We start from the raw sequence: 19,664 nt of genomic DNA on the forward strand, positions 1-19,664 counted from the left end.
CCTTTACTCCAGAAGTGGGTTGGACTTCACACACTATTCCTACCTGCTGATTTCACTTGGCTCATCTGGAGTCACTCCACTTCCATAAGCACGGCCCCACTTTGTTCCTCTGAACATCGCCGTCGTACTCCACAGGGCAGATGCCCCGTGCTGATTTTACGCACTCCTTGCTGCCAACATTGGCGCTGAACTGAGATTTCACTATTTCGAATCACGCTGTGCGCACATCTTTGCACCACACAAACCCAGGGATGCGATTGCTGTGTCCACGTGGCTTTTGAATGTTGGTGCATCAGTTTAGATATCCAGTTGCAAGGTTGTCTGCACTTCACCCAATGCTGTGTATTAAAGTTCCTTCTGATCTGTGTTGATCTGGCGGGCACATGTGGCCCCTTCCTCCTGGTTTCAGTTGGCCTGGTGGCAGTTCTGATGCCGAGAGGACAAAGTGACAAGAAGGCCGTCTGTTCCAGCTTAGGGGTAGAGTGTATGGTGTAGGTGTCCGTGTGCCTGCAGCCACAACTCCTGACCCTCCCGGGCTTGTTTTGCTCTCCAGGAAGGTGAGTCTGTCCCCTTGTTGGAGCAGTGGGCTCCATTCTCATTCAGGAGGAATTGGGGGACCTGCATGAAAGAGGGAGGACCTCCAGGTCCTCATCTGTGCCATTGTGTCCGCAGCCAGCAGGGGGCTCTGCACTGCTGTGTGTGTGTGTGTGTGTATTAGTGTAGGGGGTACCCGGGGTACCTGGGGTGCCTGCCCCCAGGGAGGTGGGAGAACATGTAAAACGTGTGTACATTTGCAGTGAGGAGTTCTTTCCCAGACCTGTCTCAGAGTAAGTATGGGACTGGAAAGAGCACCGCTGGCCGGAGTCTAGCAGGGTAACAGCTCATCCTTCAAAGTGACGAAAGCAGGGCGCAGGACCGGCAGCCCTGGGAGTGTGAAAATGGAGTGCCAAGAATTTACAGAGGTGTGCTCACAGCACCGTGGATCGAGCAGAGCACTGTTGCTGCCTGCGTGGAAGTGAGAGAGGCCACCGGGAGCCATAATTTCTGATCTCGATGTTCCCGAAGTAGAGTTCAGACACAAAATATGGAGGAAACAGCTACTTGTGGTCCCCAAGTGCCTCTTCAGTCAGGAGCTGTTAACATGTGCTCTTTAGACTTTCCTGATAGTGGTTTCATTCCTCCATTTTTCTTCTTCATTCATTTAAACTATTGTACAAACATTGACCAAACCCTACTCTCTATTTGGAATGTAGGAGAGGTCAATTTATCTGCTGAAACATCCACTTAGGTGACTGCCCACTCCCCACTTGTTACTGAAGAGAGTGGAACCTACTTGAAGAAACAGACTCCCTTATTCATTTCTGAATTTTTAATGATTTTTCAATGACACACCATAGGACTTCAAAGCCATCTGCACTGGAGCCTCCATCAGGCACACGTTGAGCTAGCTCCTGGGGTCGAGAATCTACCCAGCATGGTGGACACAGCTCCATTTATTTTCCTCCTCTCAGTGAACACCAAAACTGTTCATGTGTTACAGTGTATAAACCTCGGCAGGGACAGAATTGAGTAAGTCTTCCTGGTGAGCAGGACACTGGAGTTATCATCCCTGCATCTCCATTCCCCTCCACTCCTATTGTTCCTTCTTGGGTCTGGCCAGTCCTCTTCAAAGAATAGCACAACAATGCCCTGCAGCAGTGTGTAGACTTTCCCCTGGGTCCATTCTTTGTTTGGGCCTGTGGGTCTCCACCTTCACCATGTTAGACCTAGAGTCAGGGATGTGTATACCAAACCACGTGTGCTCTGCAAGGACAACAGGAAGGATTTTCAAGGGACACTTTGACTACATAACTGTGTCTTGACTTGCTGACTTTAGAATCTCCCATGTAAGATGTGATTCCATGTTACCGAATCAGAAGAGGAAGAAATCATTCCTTCTCTACCCTCATGGGTCTGTGGTTGCCAATATGTGGTCAATTAAATTTGCAAAACTTCTGCCGAGAGCACATGGCTGTGGGAGATAGAGTGGCACAGTTCTGTGTGTCTGTGAGGCATGGCCACAGTGGTCAGGCAGCAGTCACAGGAGGGAGTGGCTTTTGAATTGGCTTTTTTAGGGGGATCAGGAGGAGTGACCAGAGCAAAAAGGGTGATGGGAGAGCAGTACTAATACATTGGTTCTCATGTTACAGTAATAATAACAGCTATTGCTCATTGTGATTCATTATGTGATAACTTATGCATTTACTAATTCAATCCACAAATAACCCTGTGATGTAGAAACCATTACACCATTTTATAGATGAGGAAACTGAGGTCCAGGAGGTGAAATAAATATTCAAACTCAACTAGTAAGTGTTAGGATTTGAACCCAGGCAGCTCCAGAACTTGCGACGTTAATCAATATTCCAGAGGCAAGGATGGACTGAGTTGTGAGAATTTAAAGGGAACTGTAATGATGGTAGATCAGATTTTTAAAAACACACTTGTTAAAGGATCTTGACAAGTAGGACTGATAGCCATTTTTTCAGAAAGGGAATTTGTCTTGCAGAATGAACTAGCTTCCAGTAGCAAACTAAAACAGTCTGTCAGCAATGATGAGCAGACACTTCCAGATAACTGACAGCAGACGCAGATTGCTTTTCACGGTGCAGCGCCAATGGGGGATGGACAGAGACAAAAACCATGCTGCCAAGAAAGTAACTTATTTGAGTAAAAAGTCATGCCAAAAAGATATCATCTTTGTCTTTTAATTCAAGCATTTAGCCTGTTTACATTTAATGTGATGCTGGTATATTTGTGACTTCATTTCTCTAACATTCCCATCTGAGTTACCGTGCACTTTCTGTTTACCCTTCCTATTGTATGTAGCTTTTTCTCTTCTTTCTTGACTTGGAAAATGATTATTTTTATTATTTCACACTCATTTATTGGCTTGATGGTTATAAATACCTTTGTTGTTCTTTTAGGTTGCCATAGAAATTAAAACATGACAAGCATCTAGGACTTGTTAAACTTTAATAAAAACTAGTATTTTTTAAAAAGACAGACAATCCAATTTTTTTAATGGGCAAAAAATTTAAATAGACACTTCATAAAAAGTCTCCAGCTGCTAATAAATATATCCAAAGGTGTTCCATGTCACCAGTCATTAGGGAAATGCAAATGTAAACCACAACAAATATGACATATACTCACCAGAATAATTATAATTTTAATCTGGAAAATTCCATTTGATTTATCTTCCAGTTTACTAATTCTTTCCTCTGGGTCTTATTTATTAAGTTCTAAATTCCAGTTATTGTGCTTCTGTTTTTTATGACTCCTTTGTATAGTTTCCACTGTTCCAAAATTCTCGATCTTGTCTTTTATTTTCTTGAATATTTTAAGGAATTATTGAAAGTGCACATTCTAATACTCCATTACCATTGCCTATGGCTCTGTTTCTAATGTCTATCATTTCTTTGTTTTTGTTTTTTTGTTGTTTTTCTTAATTTTTAGTGTTATTCAATTACAGTTGTCTGCCTTTTCTCCCCATCCCTCCACCCCACCCCAGCTGAACCCACCTCCTTCCCCCACCTCCATCCTCCCCCTTGATTTTGTCCATGTGTCCTTTATAGTAGTTCCTGAAAACCCCTCTCCCCACTATCCCCTCCCCACTCCCCTCTGGCTATTGTTAGATTGTTCTTAGCTTCAATGTCTGTGGTTATATTTTGTTTGCTTTTTTTCTTTTGTTGATTATGTTCCAGTTAAAGGTGAGATCATATGGTATTTGTTCCTCACTGCCTGGCTTATTTCACTTAGCATAATGCTCTCCAGTTCCACCCATGCTGTTGCGAAGGGTATAAGCTCCTTCTTTCTCTCTGCTGTGTAGAATTCCATTGTGTAAATGTACCATAGTTTTTGGATCCACTCATTTGCTGATGGGCACTTAGGTTGCTTCCAGTACTTGGCTATTGTAAATTGTGCTGCTATGAACATTGGGGTGCATAGGTTCTTTTGGATTGGTGTTTCAGAGTCCTTAGGGTATAATCCCAGCAGCGGAATTGCTGGGTCAAAGGGCAGTTCCATTATTAGTTTTCTGAGGAAATTCCATACTCTTTTCCACAGTGGCCGCACCAGTCTGCATTCCCACCAACAATGTACTAGGGTTCCCTTTTCTCCGCATCCTCTCCAACATTTGTTTGTGGATTTGCTTATGTTGGCCACTCTGACTGGTGTGAGGTGGTACCTCATTGTGGTTTTAATTTGCATCTCTCTGATGGCTAGTGATGCTAAGCATCTTTTCATATGTCTCTGGGCCCTCTTTATGTCTTCCTTGAAAAAGTGTCTGTTCAAGTCCTTTGCCCATTTTTTAATTGGGTTGTTTGTCTTCCTGGAGTGGAGTCGTGTGAGTTCTTTATATATTTTGGAAATCAGGCCCTTGTCTGAGGTATCATTGGCAAAAATGTTTTCCCATACTGTTGGTTCTCTTTTCGTTTTAATGCTGTTTTCTTTAGCCATGTAGAAGCTTTTTCTTTTGATGAGGTCCCATTTGTTTATTCTTTCCTTTATGTCCCTTGCTTTAGGGGACGTGTCTGTGAGGATGTTGCTGCGTGGAATGTCTGAGATCTTCCTGCCAATGTTTTCCTCTAGGACTTCTATGGTGTTACGACTTATAGTCTTTTATCCACTTTGGATTTATTTTTGTGTATGGTGTAAGTTTGTGATCGAGTTTCATTTTTTTGCATCTAACTGTCCAGATCTCCCAACACCATGTGTTGAAGAGGCTATTTTTGCTCCATTTTATGCTCCTGCCTCCTTTATCAAATATTAATTGACCATAAAGACTTGGGTTTATTTCTGGGCCCTCTGTTCTGTTCCATTGGTCTATGTGCCTGTTTTTATGCCAGTACCAGGCTGTTTTGATTACAGTGGCCTTGTAATACAGTTTGATATCAGGTATTGTGATCCCTCCTGCTTTGTTCTTCCTTCTCAAAATTGCTGCAGCTATTCAGGGTCGTTTATGGTTCCATATGAATTTCTGAAATGTTTGTTCTATATCTGTGAAATATGTCATGGGTGGTTTAATAGGGATTGCATTGAATCTATAAATCGCTTTGGGAAGTATGGCCATTTTGATGATGTTAATTCTTCCAATCCATGAGCATGGTACATACTTCCATTTGTTTGTGTCTTCCTTCCTTTCTTTCTTCAGTGTTGTGTAGTTTTCTAAGTATAGGTGTTTTACCTCCTTGGTTAGGTTTATTCCTACGTACTTTATTTTTCTTGTTGCTATATCAAATGGGATTTTTTTTTCCTGATTTCTGTTTCTGTTGTTTCATTGTTGGTATACAGGAATGCCTTTGATTTCTGAGTATTGACTTTGTATCCAGCTGTTTTGCCAAATTCATTTATTAGGTCGAGTAGTGTTTTGGTGGAGTCTATAGGATTTTCCATGTACACTATCATGTCATCTGCAAACAGTGACAGTTTCCTTTCCTCCTTTCCAATTTGGATGCCTTTTATTTCTTTTTCTTGTCTGATTGCTGTGGCTAGGACTTCCAATACTATGTTGAATAGGAGTGGTGAGAGAGGGCATCCTTGTCTTGTTCCTGATCTTAGTGGGAAAGCTCCAAGTTTTTGTCCATTGAGTATGATGTTGGCTGTAGGTCTCTCATCTATGGCCTTTATTATGTTGAGGAATGCTCCCTTTATTCCCACTTTGCTGAGTGTTTTTATCAGAAATGGGTGCTGTATCTTATCGAATGCTTTTTCCACATCTATTGATATGATCATGTGATTTCTGTCTTTGCAGTTATTGATGTGATGTATTATGTTTATTGATTTGCGAATATTGTACCATCCTTGCATCCCTGGGATGAATCCCACTTGGTCATGGTGGATGATCTTTTTAATGTATTGCTGGATGCGGTTTGCTAATATTTTGTTGAGAATTTTAGCGTCTATGTTCATCAGCGATATTGGCCTGAAGTTTTCTTTCTTCGTTGTGTCTTTATCTGGTTTTGGGATTAGGATGATGCTGGCTTCATAAAAAGAGTTTGGGAGTCTTCCATCAGTTTGGATTTTTTCGAATAGTCTGTGAAGGATAGGGGTTAGCTCTTCCTTAAATGCTTTGTAGAAATCTCCTGTGAAACCATCTGGTCCAGGGCTTTTGTGTGTTGGGAGTTTTTTGATGACTGCTTCAATTTCGTCTGCTGGTATTGGTCTGTTCAGGTTTTCTGCTTCTTCTTCATTCAGTTTTGGAAGATTATATTTTTTTAGAAATGTGTCCATTTCATCTAGGTTTTCAAATTTCTTAACATACAGTTCTTCATAGTAATTTTTTACAATCCTTTGTATTTCTGTGGTATCAGTTGTAATCTCTCCTCTTTCATTTCTAATTCTGTTTATTTGGATCCTCTCTCTTTTCTTCTTGATGAGCCTGCTTAAAGGCTTGTCGATTTTGTTTATCTTTTCAAAGAACCAGCTCCTGGATTCATTGATCCTTAGAATTGTGCTTTTAGTCTCTATGTCATTTAACTCTGCTCTGATCTTGGTTATTTCCTTCCTTCTACTTGCTCTGGGCTGTCTTTGTTGTTGTTCCTCGAGTTCTTGAAGGTGTAGGGTTAGGTAGTTTGTTTGAAATGTTTATATCTTTTTAAGGTAGGCCTGTATCAGTATGAACTCTCTCAGGACTGCCTTTGCTGTGTCCCATAAGTTTTGGGTTGTTGTGAGTTCATTTTCGTTTGTTTCCAGAAACTTTTTGATTTCTTCCTTAATCTTGTTCTTGACCCATTCATTGTTTAATAGCATGCTATTCAGTCTCCATGATTTTGAGTGTTTTGGGTTTTTTCCTTTGGGGTTGGTTTCCAGTTTCAGTCCCTTGTGGTCAGAGAAAATACTTGATATGATTTCAATTTTCTTGAATTTGTTGAGGCTTGCTTTGTGTCCTATCATGTGGTCTATCTTTGAAAAAGTTCCATGGACACTTGAAAAGAATGTGTATTTTGCTTCTTTGGGATGAAAAGCTCTATATATATCAGTTAAGTCCATTTCATCTAGGGTATTGTTCAGTGACACAATATCCTTGTTGATATTTTGTTTGGAAGATCTGTCCATTTTTGACAGTGGGGTGTTAAAGTCCCCTACTATAATTGTGTTGCTGTCAATATCTTTCTTGAAGTCCTCCAAGATTTTCTTTATGTATTTGGGTGCTCCTATGTTGGGTGAATATATATTTACAATGTTTATGTCTTCTTGGTGGATTCTTCCTTTGAGTACTATGAAGTGACCTTCTGCATCTCTCTTTATGGCACTTCTTTTGAAGTCTATTTTGTCTGATATGAGTATTGCTACCCCTGCTTTTTTTTTCCTGTCCGTTTGCTTGGAAATTTTGTTTCCAGCCCCTTACTTTCAGTCTGTGTAGGTCTTTTGTCCTGAGGTGGGTCTCTTATAGGCAGCATATGTGTGGGTCATGTTTTCTTATCCATTCAGCTATTCTATGTCTTTTGATTGGACAATTTAATCCATTTACATTTAAGGTTACTATTGATAGGTAGTTATTCATTGCCATTTTTTCCTACCTGTGTTCCTCTCTCTTTCTCTTTTCCTTCCTTTCCTTAAAGCAGTCCCTTTAGCATCTCTTGCAGAGCTGGTTTGGTGGAGGTGTATTCTTTTAGACTTCTTTTGTCTGGGAAGCTCTTTATTTGGCCTTCTATCTTGATTGAGAGCCTTGCTGGGTAAAGTAGCCTTGGTTGCAGGCCTCTGGTTCTCATTACTTGGAATATTTTTTGCCATTCTCTTCTGGCTTGGAGCATTTCCATTGAGAAGTCAGTTGCTAACCTTATTGGGGCTCCCTTGTATGTTACTTTTCCTGTTTCTCCCTTGCTGCCTTTAAGATCCTCTCCTTGTCTTGGAATTTTGCCATTTTAATTATGATGTGTCTTGCAGTGGGCCTCTTTGGGTTCCTCTTGCTTGGGACTCTCTGTGTTTCCTGGATTTGGGTGACTTTTTCTCTCATCAGATTAGGGAAATTTTCCATCATTACTTTTTCAAACAGGTTTTCTATCCCTTGCTCTTCCTCTTCCCCTTCTGGTATCCCTATTATATGGATATTATTACGTTTCATGTTGTCCTGCATTTCCCTTAATCCCTCTTCATTCTTTCTGAGCCTCTTTTCTTTTCTTGCTCTTTCTGGGTGTTTTTTCTACTTTGTCCTCCAGCTCGCTGATCCGATCCTCTGCTTCTTCAAGTCTGCTTTTCATTCCTTCTACTGTGTTCTTCAGTTCAGAAATTGTATTCTTCATTTCCTCTTGGCCCTTGTTGATAATTTCTATTTCCTTTTTCATGTTGATATAGTTTGCAGTGAGTTCATTGTAGTTTCCCTGTAATTTCTGGTAGTTCTCTGTGAGCTCAGTGAGCTTCCTGATAACCATTGCTTTGAACTCAGTATCTGATAGTTGACTTGCCTCTATTTCATTTAGCATTCTTTCTGAGGTTTCCTCCTTTTCTTTCATTTGGGAATTGTTTCTTTGTCTTCCCATTGTTTGTGAGACTCTTCTTGTTTGCCTCTGCTTCTTAAATTGATCTGTTCTGACTCCCTGGGTTTATGGTATAAACTTCTATGGTAGAATGCCAGTGGGATTCAGTGGTGCCGTCTCCTTAATCTCCTGAGCTCACTGGTCTTGAGCTGACGTTTATGGGTCTAACAGGGTCTAACTCTGGTCTTTTCAGAGCTCCAGGTTTTATTGTCTCACCTGTGGGAAAAGGAGAAAGAAGAAAAAAAAAGGGAGAAGGGAAGGAAGAAAAAAGGAATAGAAAAGGAATGAAAGGAAGGAAGGAGGAAGGAATAAAAAAAGATCAGAGGAAAGATAAGAAGGAATTTTAACAAAAATTAAAATAAAAAATAAATAAAAGAAGGCAGGAAGAAAGAATAAAAAAGTAAAGGATGGGGGGAAGAAGGAATAAAAAAAAGAAAAGACAGAAAGGAAGAAGGAATTTAGGGGGGAAAGGAGAAAAAGAAAGAAAGAAAGAAAAAAGTCTTTTGCTGGCTTTGAATCCGTCAGGTTAGTTCTGCTGGTCTTCCTGTCTGTTAAATGGGAGGGGGTGGTTGGAAGGATTGGTTTCACTTTTTTCCCTTCCTGAGCCACACTTTTCGCTGTTGTCCAGCCTCCAGTCCAGTTCTTCAGGGTTCTTCTGCTCTCCCCTAGGCCTTTAGTTCACCAGTTGTGCTGTCCTTGAGGTGCACCAATTAGGGGGAACTCACACTCCACTTTCTTGCTCTTTGCTGTCTTAGGTGCTAGGGGCTCTTAGTGCTCCTTCAGGGTAGTTCAGCCCCCTACTGGGTCAAGTCTTTTTGGGGACTGCAGTCTCCCCTAACCCTGCAGCTCCTCTCTGCTGGGCATTCTGCCTTCCTCCTAGAGAGCGAGTAGGCCCTGCAGGGCTCTGTGCGCAGGGGCTAGGTGGGAGGTGTTTAGTCCCCGGTGCTTCAGGCGTGGTTGCCCGCGGGCAGCGGGGCTGCCGATCAGAGTGCGCGCCCACCCAGGGTTTCAGGTGTGGGCACCCAGGTCGCTGATCGGTGTACGCACCCACCTGGGGGCTTTGGGTCTGTGCACCTAGGCAGCCGGGCGCTGATCTGAGTGTGCACCAACCGGGCTTCAGGTGAGCGCTGGGGCTGCTTATCTGGTGTTCACAGTCCAGAGGCTGAGGGGGTAGGTGCACAAGAGGCCACAGCTGCTGCGGAGAATTCTCTAAACAGCCCCCGAGTGCCTTTATTTTCTCTTTTTCTTTTCAAGAAATTCCTCCTATTCAAGCCCCCAGTCCAAACAAGCACCTGGACTCTCACACAACCGAGCCTGGTTCTCTCCCAAGAATCCTGCAGCAGACCCTGTGACCTGGCCAGAGCTTCAGCCGCCCTGATCCCCGTGCTGGTCCCAGGGACCTTATTTTCCTTAAGCACTCTTCTTACCATCTGATCTTTCAGTATCCTCTATCTTTAGTCTCTGATCTTCATATATGCTGGAATACCATTGGCTGTTCACTCTGTTCCTCAGATCAGCTAAGTGTTTCACTGGTGCCAAGGGGAAGTGGACTCTGCTCCCACCTATCTCACCGCCATCTTCCATATTCCATTTCTGTTTTTTGATCATGTTGTCCCATCTCCTTATATGCTGTGTTATTTTTTTATTCTGTGCTGCATATTTAACATGAGGAAAAATGTAGAGAAAACTTGAAGCCTAGGACAATGTCATCTTCCTCCACAAGAGGACTTACGTAAGCCTCTGGGGCATTAGGAATGCCATTATCCCAGCAGGCTAATCAAGGATTAGTTATTTTGAAGCTGGGCTTCAGTATCTGCAAGGGATGGTCCATTGCCAGTTTTCCTTTATTCCTAGGGGCACAGTTTCCCAAGTTAGGCCTCTGGTGTTTTTCATATCCTGCTTCTAGTCTGTGCCCCTTACACTTGGAGCTGTTGAATTATCTGTCCAAGCATCAGCCTCTCAGTTGCCTCTATGGAATGGGCAGATGACAGATGTCTTGAATAGAAAGGAGACTCCAAGTCAACCTTCCCTCTCTAGATATCCTTCTCCTAAATCTTGCTCCTACAGTTCTTCACTGCTGTTAACTTGCCTTCAAATCTTTTTACTTTTTGTGTGTGTGCATTTTGTCCAACTTTTCTAGTAGGTGGGCTGGTCCAAATGATCTATTCTACCATGACTAGAAGAGGACTCTAAAACAGCATCTTGACCCAGGAGAGCTACTGACTTAGAAGGTAGTGTCAGTGAGCTACAGTGATCCCTCAGGAGCTTCAGTGTGGAAAATCAGATTCTTAAGGGTGTTTGCCACTTCCTTCAAAAATGCTTGGTTCTGCTTAACAATGCAATAAGGTGAAGGGTGAAGCTTGTCTTGTGGGAGGCTAGATGACCCCATCAGAAACACCTGGAGGGCATCTCTTATAGAAGGTAGGAAGCTGACTCAGTCAATGGCTATGAAAGTCCTTTCCAACACAATGCCTCCAAGTGAGTCTGGGCAGGGCTGTAATCACCTATGGCTCACCAGTAGGGCATGCCCCTGTCTCCAGATTCCTGGGCCACACTGATGAACTGCTTCCCTCTAACCACAGGGAGCAGTTGCTTCTTACTCCTGAATCAGGGAGGCCAGCCTCAGCTCCTCTCCTCAAACAGGTGTTTCCCACTCACATGGTGGGATGAAGTAGCCACCCTCAGCACCCTGAGAAAACAATGAATCAGCAGCTAGGACCAAAGCAATAATTCAGATATTTTAACCATAACCTCCTCCTTTGCTTCTGTTAAAAAAAAAACACTTTGGAAAAAGCTGGTATATAATTATAAATGTGATATTTCACTGTTGCCAAGACCCTGTGTTTTCCCATATAGTCCTCAGATCCTTCCACAGGCAGTATTATTGTCATCCCCATTCCACTGACCTGGAGACTGAAGCTCAGAGAGAGGGACCAACTCGCTGAGTTTCCTCAGTTTGCAAGAGCTAGTTAGTGTCAGTATTGTGTAAGCTATGTGAGAGCTGGCAGGTATTTTTGTCTCTTTTGTTCATCTCTACATCCCTCAAGCAGGTCTGCTACATCATAATCAATCAATCAATGCTTGTTGAATGCATGTGTGCATGAATGAATGAATGAAGTGGCACTGCTGGAACTTGAAACTGGGTCTTTTCATTCAAATCATGTTTCTCACTACCATGGTGACCCATACCACACACTAGGAATGACTGGCGAGTCCTTCTGAGACACTTTTATCAGGAAGCGAGGGATATAATTCGCACCGTAATGTGGACATGAATTCCCTTTGGCTCTAGTTAAAATGTAGATTCTGATCGTCAGGACTAGGTGGGGCCTGAGATTCTGCATTACTAACCAGCAGGCAGGGGCTGCCCATGCTGTTGACTTATGGACCATGTGTGAATATCATGGGGTTAGGTCATCAGTGATGAGAAAATCCAGAGTTAGGGATCTTACATGGAAGACTTAAGTACATAGAAGGTAATAAAGAGCTTTGGCCTGAGGGCCTGGGTTCCAGTCCTGACTTCTGCCCTTTATGTAGGGTATGGCTCATCGACCAGTGTCCTGGGACTCAGTAGTTTTTTATACAGCCTTATTAAGATATCATTCACTCATTTAAAGTGTACAATTTAATAATTTTTAGCTATTTCAGACTTCTGGCCAAGAAGGAGGCGTAGGTAGACACACTGTGCCTCCTTGCACAACCAAAATAAGGACAAAAGCAATTTAAAAACAAAAAACAACCAGAACTGACAGAAAATCGAACTGTACGGAAGTCCAACGACCAAGGAGAAAAACAAGAAACACTCATCCAGACCAGTAGGAGGGGCAGAAACGGGCAGCCGGGCGGAGAGGACTTGTAGCAAGGCAGCAGCTGGCGGACCCAGCGAGGCCACGGATTGTGAAGCAGGACGGGCAAAGCTGCAGCTGGCCAGTGAGGCAGCAGCTGGTGGACCAGGTGACAGACCACGCAACTCACAGTTACAGCGTGGGGAAATGAAGCCTCAAACCACTGACTGAAAACCCCTGTGGGGGTTGAGGCGGCAGTGGGAGAAACTCCCAGCCTCACAGGAGAATTTGTTGGAGAGACCCACAGGGTTCTAGAATGTACACAAAGCCACCCACTCAGGAAGCAGCACCAGAAGGGCCCAATTTGCTTGTGGGTAGTGGAGGAAGTGACTGAAACTGGCAGAGAGCAGAGCAAGCGCCATTGCTCCCTCTCGGACCCCTCCCCCACATACAGCTTCACAGTGCAGCTATGAGCATTATCCCGCCCTCGTGAATACCTAAGGCTCTGCCCCTTTATGCAACAGGTGCGCCAAGACAAAAAAAAAAAAAAGGCCCAAATGAAAGAACAGATCAAAGCTCCAGAAAAAATACAACTAAGCAGTGAAGAGATAGCCAACCTATCAGACGCACAGTTCAAAACACTGGTAATCAGGAAGCTCACAGAATTGGCTGAGTATGGTCGCAAATTAGATGAGAAAATGAAGGCTATGCTAAGAGAAACAAAGGAAAATGTACAGGGAACCAATAGTGATGCGAAGGAAACTGGGACTCAAATCAACGGTTTGGGCCAGAATGAAGAAAGAAATATCCAACCAGAAAAGAATTAAAAAACAAGAATTCAAAAAAATGAGGAGAGGCTTAGGAACCTCCAGGACATCTTTCAACGTTCCAACATCTGAATTATAGGTGTGCCGGAAGAAGAGGAAGAGCAAGACATTGAAAACTTATTTGAACAAATAATGAAGGAGAACTTCCCTAATCTGGTAAAGGAAATAGACTTCCAGGAAGTCCAGGAAGCTCAGAGAGTCCCAAGGAAGCTGGACCCAAGGAGGAACACACCAAGGCACATCATAATTACATTCCCCAAGATTAAAGAGAAGGAGAGAATCTTAGAAGCAACAAGAGAAAAGGACACAGTTACCTACAAAGGAGTTCCCATAAGACTGTCAGCTGATTTCTCAAAAGAGACCTTGCAGGCAAGAAGGGGCTGCAAAGAAGTATTCCAAGTCATGAAAGGCAAGGGCCTACATCCAAGATTCCTCTATCCAGCAAAGCTATCATTTAGAATGGAAGGGCAGATAAAATGCTTCTCAGATAAGGTTGAGTTAAAGGAGTTCATCATCACCAAGCCCTTATTATATGAAATGTTAAAGGGATGTATCTTGAAAAAGAAGATAAAAAATATGAACAGTAAAAATGACAGCAAACTCACAGTTATTAACAACCACACCTAAAACAAAAACAAAAGCAAACTAAGAAAACAACTAGAACAGGAACAGACCCACAGAAATGGAGATCACATGGAAGGCTCTCAACAGGGGAGTGGGAGGGGGAGAGAGGGGGGAAAGGTACAGAGAATAAGTAGCATAAATGGTAGGTAGAAAATAGACAGGGGGAGGGTAAGAATGGTATAGGAAATGTAGAAGCCAAAGAACTTATATGTATGACCCATGGACATGAGCTATAGGGAGGGGATGTGGGAGGGAGGGGGTGAGCAGGACAGAGTGGAGTGAAGGGGGGGAAATGGGACAACTGTAATAACATAATAAATATATATTTTTTAAAAGTTTTATTTCTAGAAATCCCAGCTGATGTACACCAACGCTTTTACTCATGGAGGCCACACTCCAGCGCCAGCCTGGGGCCCCACTCTGCGAGAAGCGCTGCCCTAGGGACTGGGGTGCCCTGGCTGGTAGGAGCCTGCAAAACCCAGAGTCCTGGGCGCAGAGGGGTCAGGGCCTGAGGCCTCAGCCAGAGCAGCCCCATAGCCACAGAGCACGCACTCGATGATGCAGCCCACTTCCCCTTGCTTTTGGGGGCCAGCAAGTGTAATTTGTCCCCAAATTGCTGTCCCATGTCTGAATGCACCTCAGGCAGCATCAGTTCCCACACCCATGCTTTTTTTCATTTTGAGATCAGTTTTTTTCTGTGTAGCCTTCTTTGATTGTTCCAGGGAAGGGCGAAAGTAGGGTTGAGGTTGTTTGCATGGAAAATAATACAGTAATTAATGAATAATAATACAGGAATAAACTCTGTTTCATGTACTCACAACTGTAAGCCTACTTTTGTCCCATCCTGTATTTGTATAGTTCTCTGCTTATAGCTTTCTGCTTGTAGAACAGGTCAAAAATATAGCAGGCTTTCAGGTGGTGGGTCCTGAAGATGGGCCACAGAGATTCCACTTTCCTCTTTCCGTCATGAGGTTCTGCTTTAGCTTCTTTCATTTTTTGATCTAATTCATCCCATGTTTGCTCAGACAACTCCTAGCCAATTGGGGGAGCTTTCTGGCTTCTTTGGACCTTAGCCATTTCCCCCTCACAAGATAATTTTCAAAGAGCTTAAGGTCTGCTCCCCAAGAGTATAATAGAAAGATCTCTGGTCTCTTCAGTTACAGGCTCAGGTTCTTGCCTTGCTCTGCCAATTACTCTATGACTTTGTGGAGGTCACATTCCCTCTCTTGTGCTGTTTCATTTCTCCGTCCAGAGGCCACACCTGTCCCGGTCCAGAGGCTGAGATTGCCCTCTGGGCCAGTGCAGACCTCAGATCCCTGGCCCCAGCCATTACCAAGGTACACAAGAACAGAAGAAAAAAACACCCACCAGTTTGTTCATTTTCATGGCTGAGTAATAGTCCATTATGTGGATAGATCACATTTTGTTTATCCATTAGTTTGGTGAACATTTCAGTTGTTTTTGTATTTTGGCTATTATGAATAATGCTGCTACAAACATTTGTGTACAGTTGTGTGGACACATGTTTTCACTTCTCTTGGGCAGACACCTAGGGGTGGAATTGCTGGGTCATGTGGTCACTCCTAGCTTTACCCTCTGAGCAGTTCTCAGACCCAGGGGCTTCACCATTTTGCATTCCTACCAGCAATGTGGAGGTTTCCCATTTCCCCAGCCTCACCCATGCTTCTCATTTTGTCTTTTGGGTTAGAGCTATTGTAAGAAGTGTGAAGTGGTATTTGATTGAGCTTTCAATTTGCACTGTTTTCTTTTTAAAAAATATATGTTATTGAGTATGCTATTACAATTGTCCCATTTTCCTCCCTTTATTCCCCTCTGCCCTGTACCTCCCCTCCGACCCAAATTCCCCACGCCCCCACCCCATCAGTTCATGTTCATGGGTCATACATATAAGTTCTTTGGCCTCTCCATTTCCTATACCATTCTTAACCTCCCCATTTATTTTCTACCTACCATTTATGCTTTTTATTCCCTGTACTTCCCCCCCCATTACCTCCTCCCCTTCCCTGTTAATAACCCTCCATGTGATCTCCATTTCTGATTCCAGTCCTGTTTTAGTTGTTTGCTTAGTTTGTTTGGTTGTTTGTTTTAGGTTCAGTTTTGATAGTTGTGAGTTTGTTGTCATTTTACTGGTCATTTATTTGATCTTCTTTTTCTTAGATAAGTCCTTTTAACATTTCATATAATAAGGGCTTGGTGATGATGAACTCCTTTAACTTGACCTTAACTGGGAAGCACTTTATCTGCCCTTCCATTCTAAATGATTGCTTTGCTGGATAGAGCAATCTTGGATGCAGCTCCTTGCCTTTCATGACTTGGAATAATACTTCTTTGCAGCCCCTTCTTGCCTGTAAGGTCTCTTTGGAGAAATCAGCTGACAGTCTTATGGGAACTCCTTTGTAGGTAACTGTGTCCTTTTCTCTTGCTGCTGTTAAGATTCTTTCCTTATCTTTAATCTTGGGTAATGTAGTTATGATGTGCCTTGGTGTGTGCTTCCTAGGGTCCAACTTCTTTGGGACTCTGAGCTTCCTGGACTTCCTGGAAGTCTATTTCATTTGCCAGATCGGGGAAGTTCTCCTTCATTATTTGTTCAAATAGGTTTTCAATGTCTTGCTCTTCGTCTTCTCTTTCTGGCACCCCTGTGATTCAGATGTTGGAACGTTTAAAGTTGTTCCGGAGGTCCCTAAGCCTCTCCTCATTTTTTTGGAATTCTTGTTTCTTCATTCTTTTCTGGTTGGATGTTTCTTTCTTCATTCTGGCCCAAAGCGTTGATTTGAGTCCCAGTTTCCTTCGCATCACTATTGGTTCCCTGTACATTTTCCTTTGTTTCTCTTAGCATAGCCTTCATTTTCTCATCTAATTTGCGACCATACTCAGCCAATTCTGTGAGCTTCCTGATTACCAGTGTTTTGAACTGTGCATCTGATAGGTTGGCTATCTCTTCACTGCTTAGTTGTATTTTTTCTGGAGCTTTGATCTGTTCTTTCATTTGGGCCATTTCTTTTTTCTTCAGTGCACCTGTTATGTAGTAAGGGGTGGAGCCTTAGGTATTCTCCAGGGTGGGGCAACCCATGTAGTTGGGTTGTGGTGCTGTATGTGAGGGATGGGTCCAAGAAAGAACAATGCCACTTGCTCAGCTCTCTACGGCCTTTCAATCACTTCCTCCACTACCCACAAGCAAATTGGGATCTTCTGGTGCTGATTCTTGCATGGGCGGTTTTGTGTATGTTCTAGGTCCCTGTGGGTCTCTCCAACTAACTCTCCTGTGAGGGTAGGCATTTCTCCCACCGCCTCAACCCCCACAGGTTTTCTCAGTCAGAGGTTTTGAGGCTTTATTTCTCTGCACTGGAACCTTGGGTTGCACATTCTGTCTCGCTCCTCAGTTGTTACTTTGGTTTATCCGCACGCGAATGTGAGACCACCCGCTCCACCTGCTGCCCCCTTCACCATCCCATCCACCAGCTGCTGCCTTGCCATGAGTCCTCTGTGCTCCATTGCCCATCTCCACCCCTCCTACCAGTTTGGATGAATGTTTCTTCTTTAACTCCTTGGTTGTCCTTGACTTCCATACAATTCAATTTTCTGTCAGTTCTGGTTGTTTTTGTTTTAAAATTTGTTGTTGTCCTTTTTTTGGTAGTGCGAGGAGGCACAGTGTGTCTACCTATGCCTCCATCTTGACCAGAAGTCCTCAATTTGCATGTTTTTCATGTGCTTATTGCCCTTTTGTGTATATTCTTTGTCTTTTTATTTTTGAATTGTGGGAATTTTTTATGTTTTCTAGATACAAGTTGCTTATCAAGTAAATGATTTGCAAGTATTTTCTCTCATTTTACTTGCTATTTAAAAAAGTTTTATTCTGGAATATAAACTTTTTTCTTTTTTTCCTGTTTTTTAAATTTTTTATTATTGTTCAAGTACAGTTGTCTCCATTTTCCCCCCACCCCAGCCATCCCCACCTCCCACCTTCAATCCTAGCCCCCTTTGGTTTTGTCCATGTGTACTTTGTAAGATTTTTAAATTAAAGTGTAGCTGACATACAATATTATATTAATTTCATGTGTACAAAATGGTAATTTGACATTTATAAACCTTATGAAGTGATCACCACAAGAAGTCTAGTAACCATCTGTCCCTGTGAAAAGTTACTGTGATACCGACTATATTCTCCATGCCGTACTTTATATCCCCTGACTTGCTTGTTGTAACTATAAAATTGTACCTCTTAACTCCCTTCACTTTTTTGCCCACCCCCTCCCACTGCCCAGTTTGTTCATTTGTTTAGTTTTTATATTTTTCATATAAGTGAAATAACACAGTATTTGTCTGTCTCTGACTTATTTCACTGAGCATAATACCCTGTAGTTCTATCCATGTTGTTGCAAATAACAAGATTTCATTCTCTTACGGCTGAGTAATATTCCAGTGTGTGTGTGTGCGCGTGCATGTGTGTGAACACCTCACTTCTTTATCCATTCAACTCCTGATGGACACTTAGGTTGCTTCTGTATCATGGCTATTGAAAATAATGATGCAATGAACATAAGGGTGCATATCTCTTTTTCAATTAGTGTTTTGTTTTCTTTGAATAAGCACCCAGAAGTGAAATTGCTGGGCCCTTATTTTTCTCTTGTTATAGCCTTTGTTTTAAAGGCTATTTGTCTGGTATAAGTATTGCTATCCCAGATTTTCTTTCTTTCACTTCCATTTTCATGAAATATCTTTTTCCATCCCTTTAGTTTCAGTCTGTGTGTGTCTTTCAATCTGACTTGAGGCTCATGTGGCTGCATATGTAAAGGGCTTGTATTTTTTCTTCTTTATTCCATTCAGTCACCCTATGGCTTTTAATGGAGCATTTAATCCATTTGCATTTAAAGTAATTATTGATAGGTGTGTACTCATTGTTATTTTAACTGGTTTCATACTAACTTTATAAATGGTTGGCCTACTACTACCATAACTATATATTTGCCCTTACTAGTGAGATTTTTTCTTTCATATATTTTCTTATTTCTAGTTTTTGACTTTTCTTTTCCACTTAAAGAATCCCCTTTAATAGTTCTTGTAATGCTGGTTTGGTGGTGATGAACTCTTTTAGCTTTTGTTTGTCTTTGAAACTCTTTCTCTCCCCTTCGATTCTGAATGACAACCTTGCTGGCAAGACTGTCTTTTGTTCTCAGTTTTCCCTTTTATCATGTTGAATATATCGTGCCACTCTCTTCTGGCCTGCAAATTTTCTGTTGAAAAATCAGCTGATAACTTTATGGGCATTCCCTTGTATGTAACTAGTTTTTCTCTTCCTACTTTTAAGACTCCCTCTTTATCTTTAACTTTTAACACTTTAATTATGATGTGTCTTGGTGTGGGTTCCTTTAGGTTCATCTTGTTTGGGACTCTCTGTGGTTTCTGGGCTTGGAATTCTGTTTCCTTTGCCATGATATGAACGTTTTCACCTTGTTTCTTCAAATAGGTTTTCTGTCTTTCTTTTCCTTCTGGGGCCCAGTGTTATGCAACTGTTAATATGCTTGATGTTGTCCCAGAAGTCCCTTATGCTATCCTCATTCTTTTAACTTTTTAAAAAAATTTTGATCTTCCAATTGGGTGATTTTCACTATCTTGTATTCCTGATTGCTGACCCATTCTTCTGTATCATCCTATCAGATATTGATTCTCCCTAGTGTATTATTTTTTTCATTTCAGTTGCTATATTCTTCAGTTCTGATAAGTTCTTTTTTTTTTTTTACAATTATTATCTCTGTTGAAATTCTCATTGATTTTATCTACTTGTCTGCACGATTTGATGAGCATTTTTGTGACTATTTATCGGGTAGACAGCTTACCTCCATTTTCTTTAGACAGCTTACCTCCTCTTTTTTCTGGGGTTTTGCCTTGTT

General features: G+C 42.2%; 1 long non-coding RNA gene and 1 pseudogene across 1 annotated transcript in view; one reads left to right on the forward strand and one right to left on the reverse strand.

Moving 5' to 3' along the window:
- Window positions 1-19,664, forward strand: part of LOC139440412 (uncharacterized) — a 134,254-nt gene that overhangs the window by 41,782 nt on the left and 72,808 nt on the right. The window lies entirely within an intron of this gene.
- On the reverse strand, window positions 14,193-14,832 carry LOC112300577 (protein BUD31 homolog pseudogene; annotated as a pseudogene).

Source organism: Desmodus rotundus, chromosome 12 (assembly GCF_022682495.2).
Source record: "Desmodus rotundus isolate HL8 chromosome 12, HLdesRot8A.1, whole genome shotgun sequence".
Classification (NCBI taxonomy): Eukaryota; Metazoa; Chordata; class Mammalia; order Chiroptera; family Phyllostomidae; genus Desmodus; species Desmodus rotundus.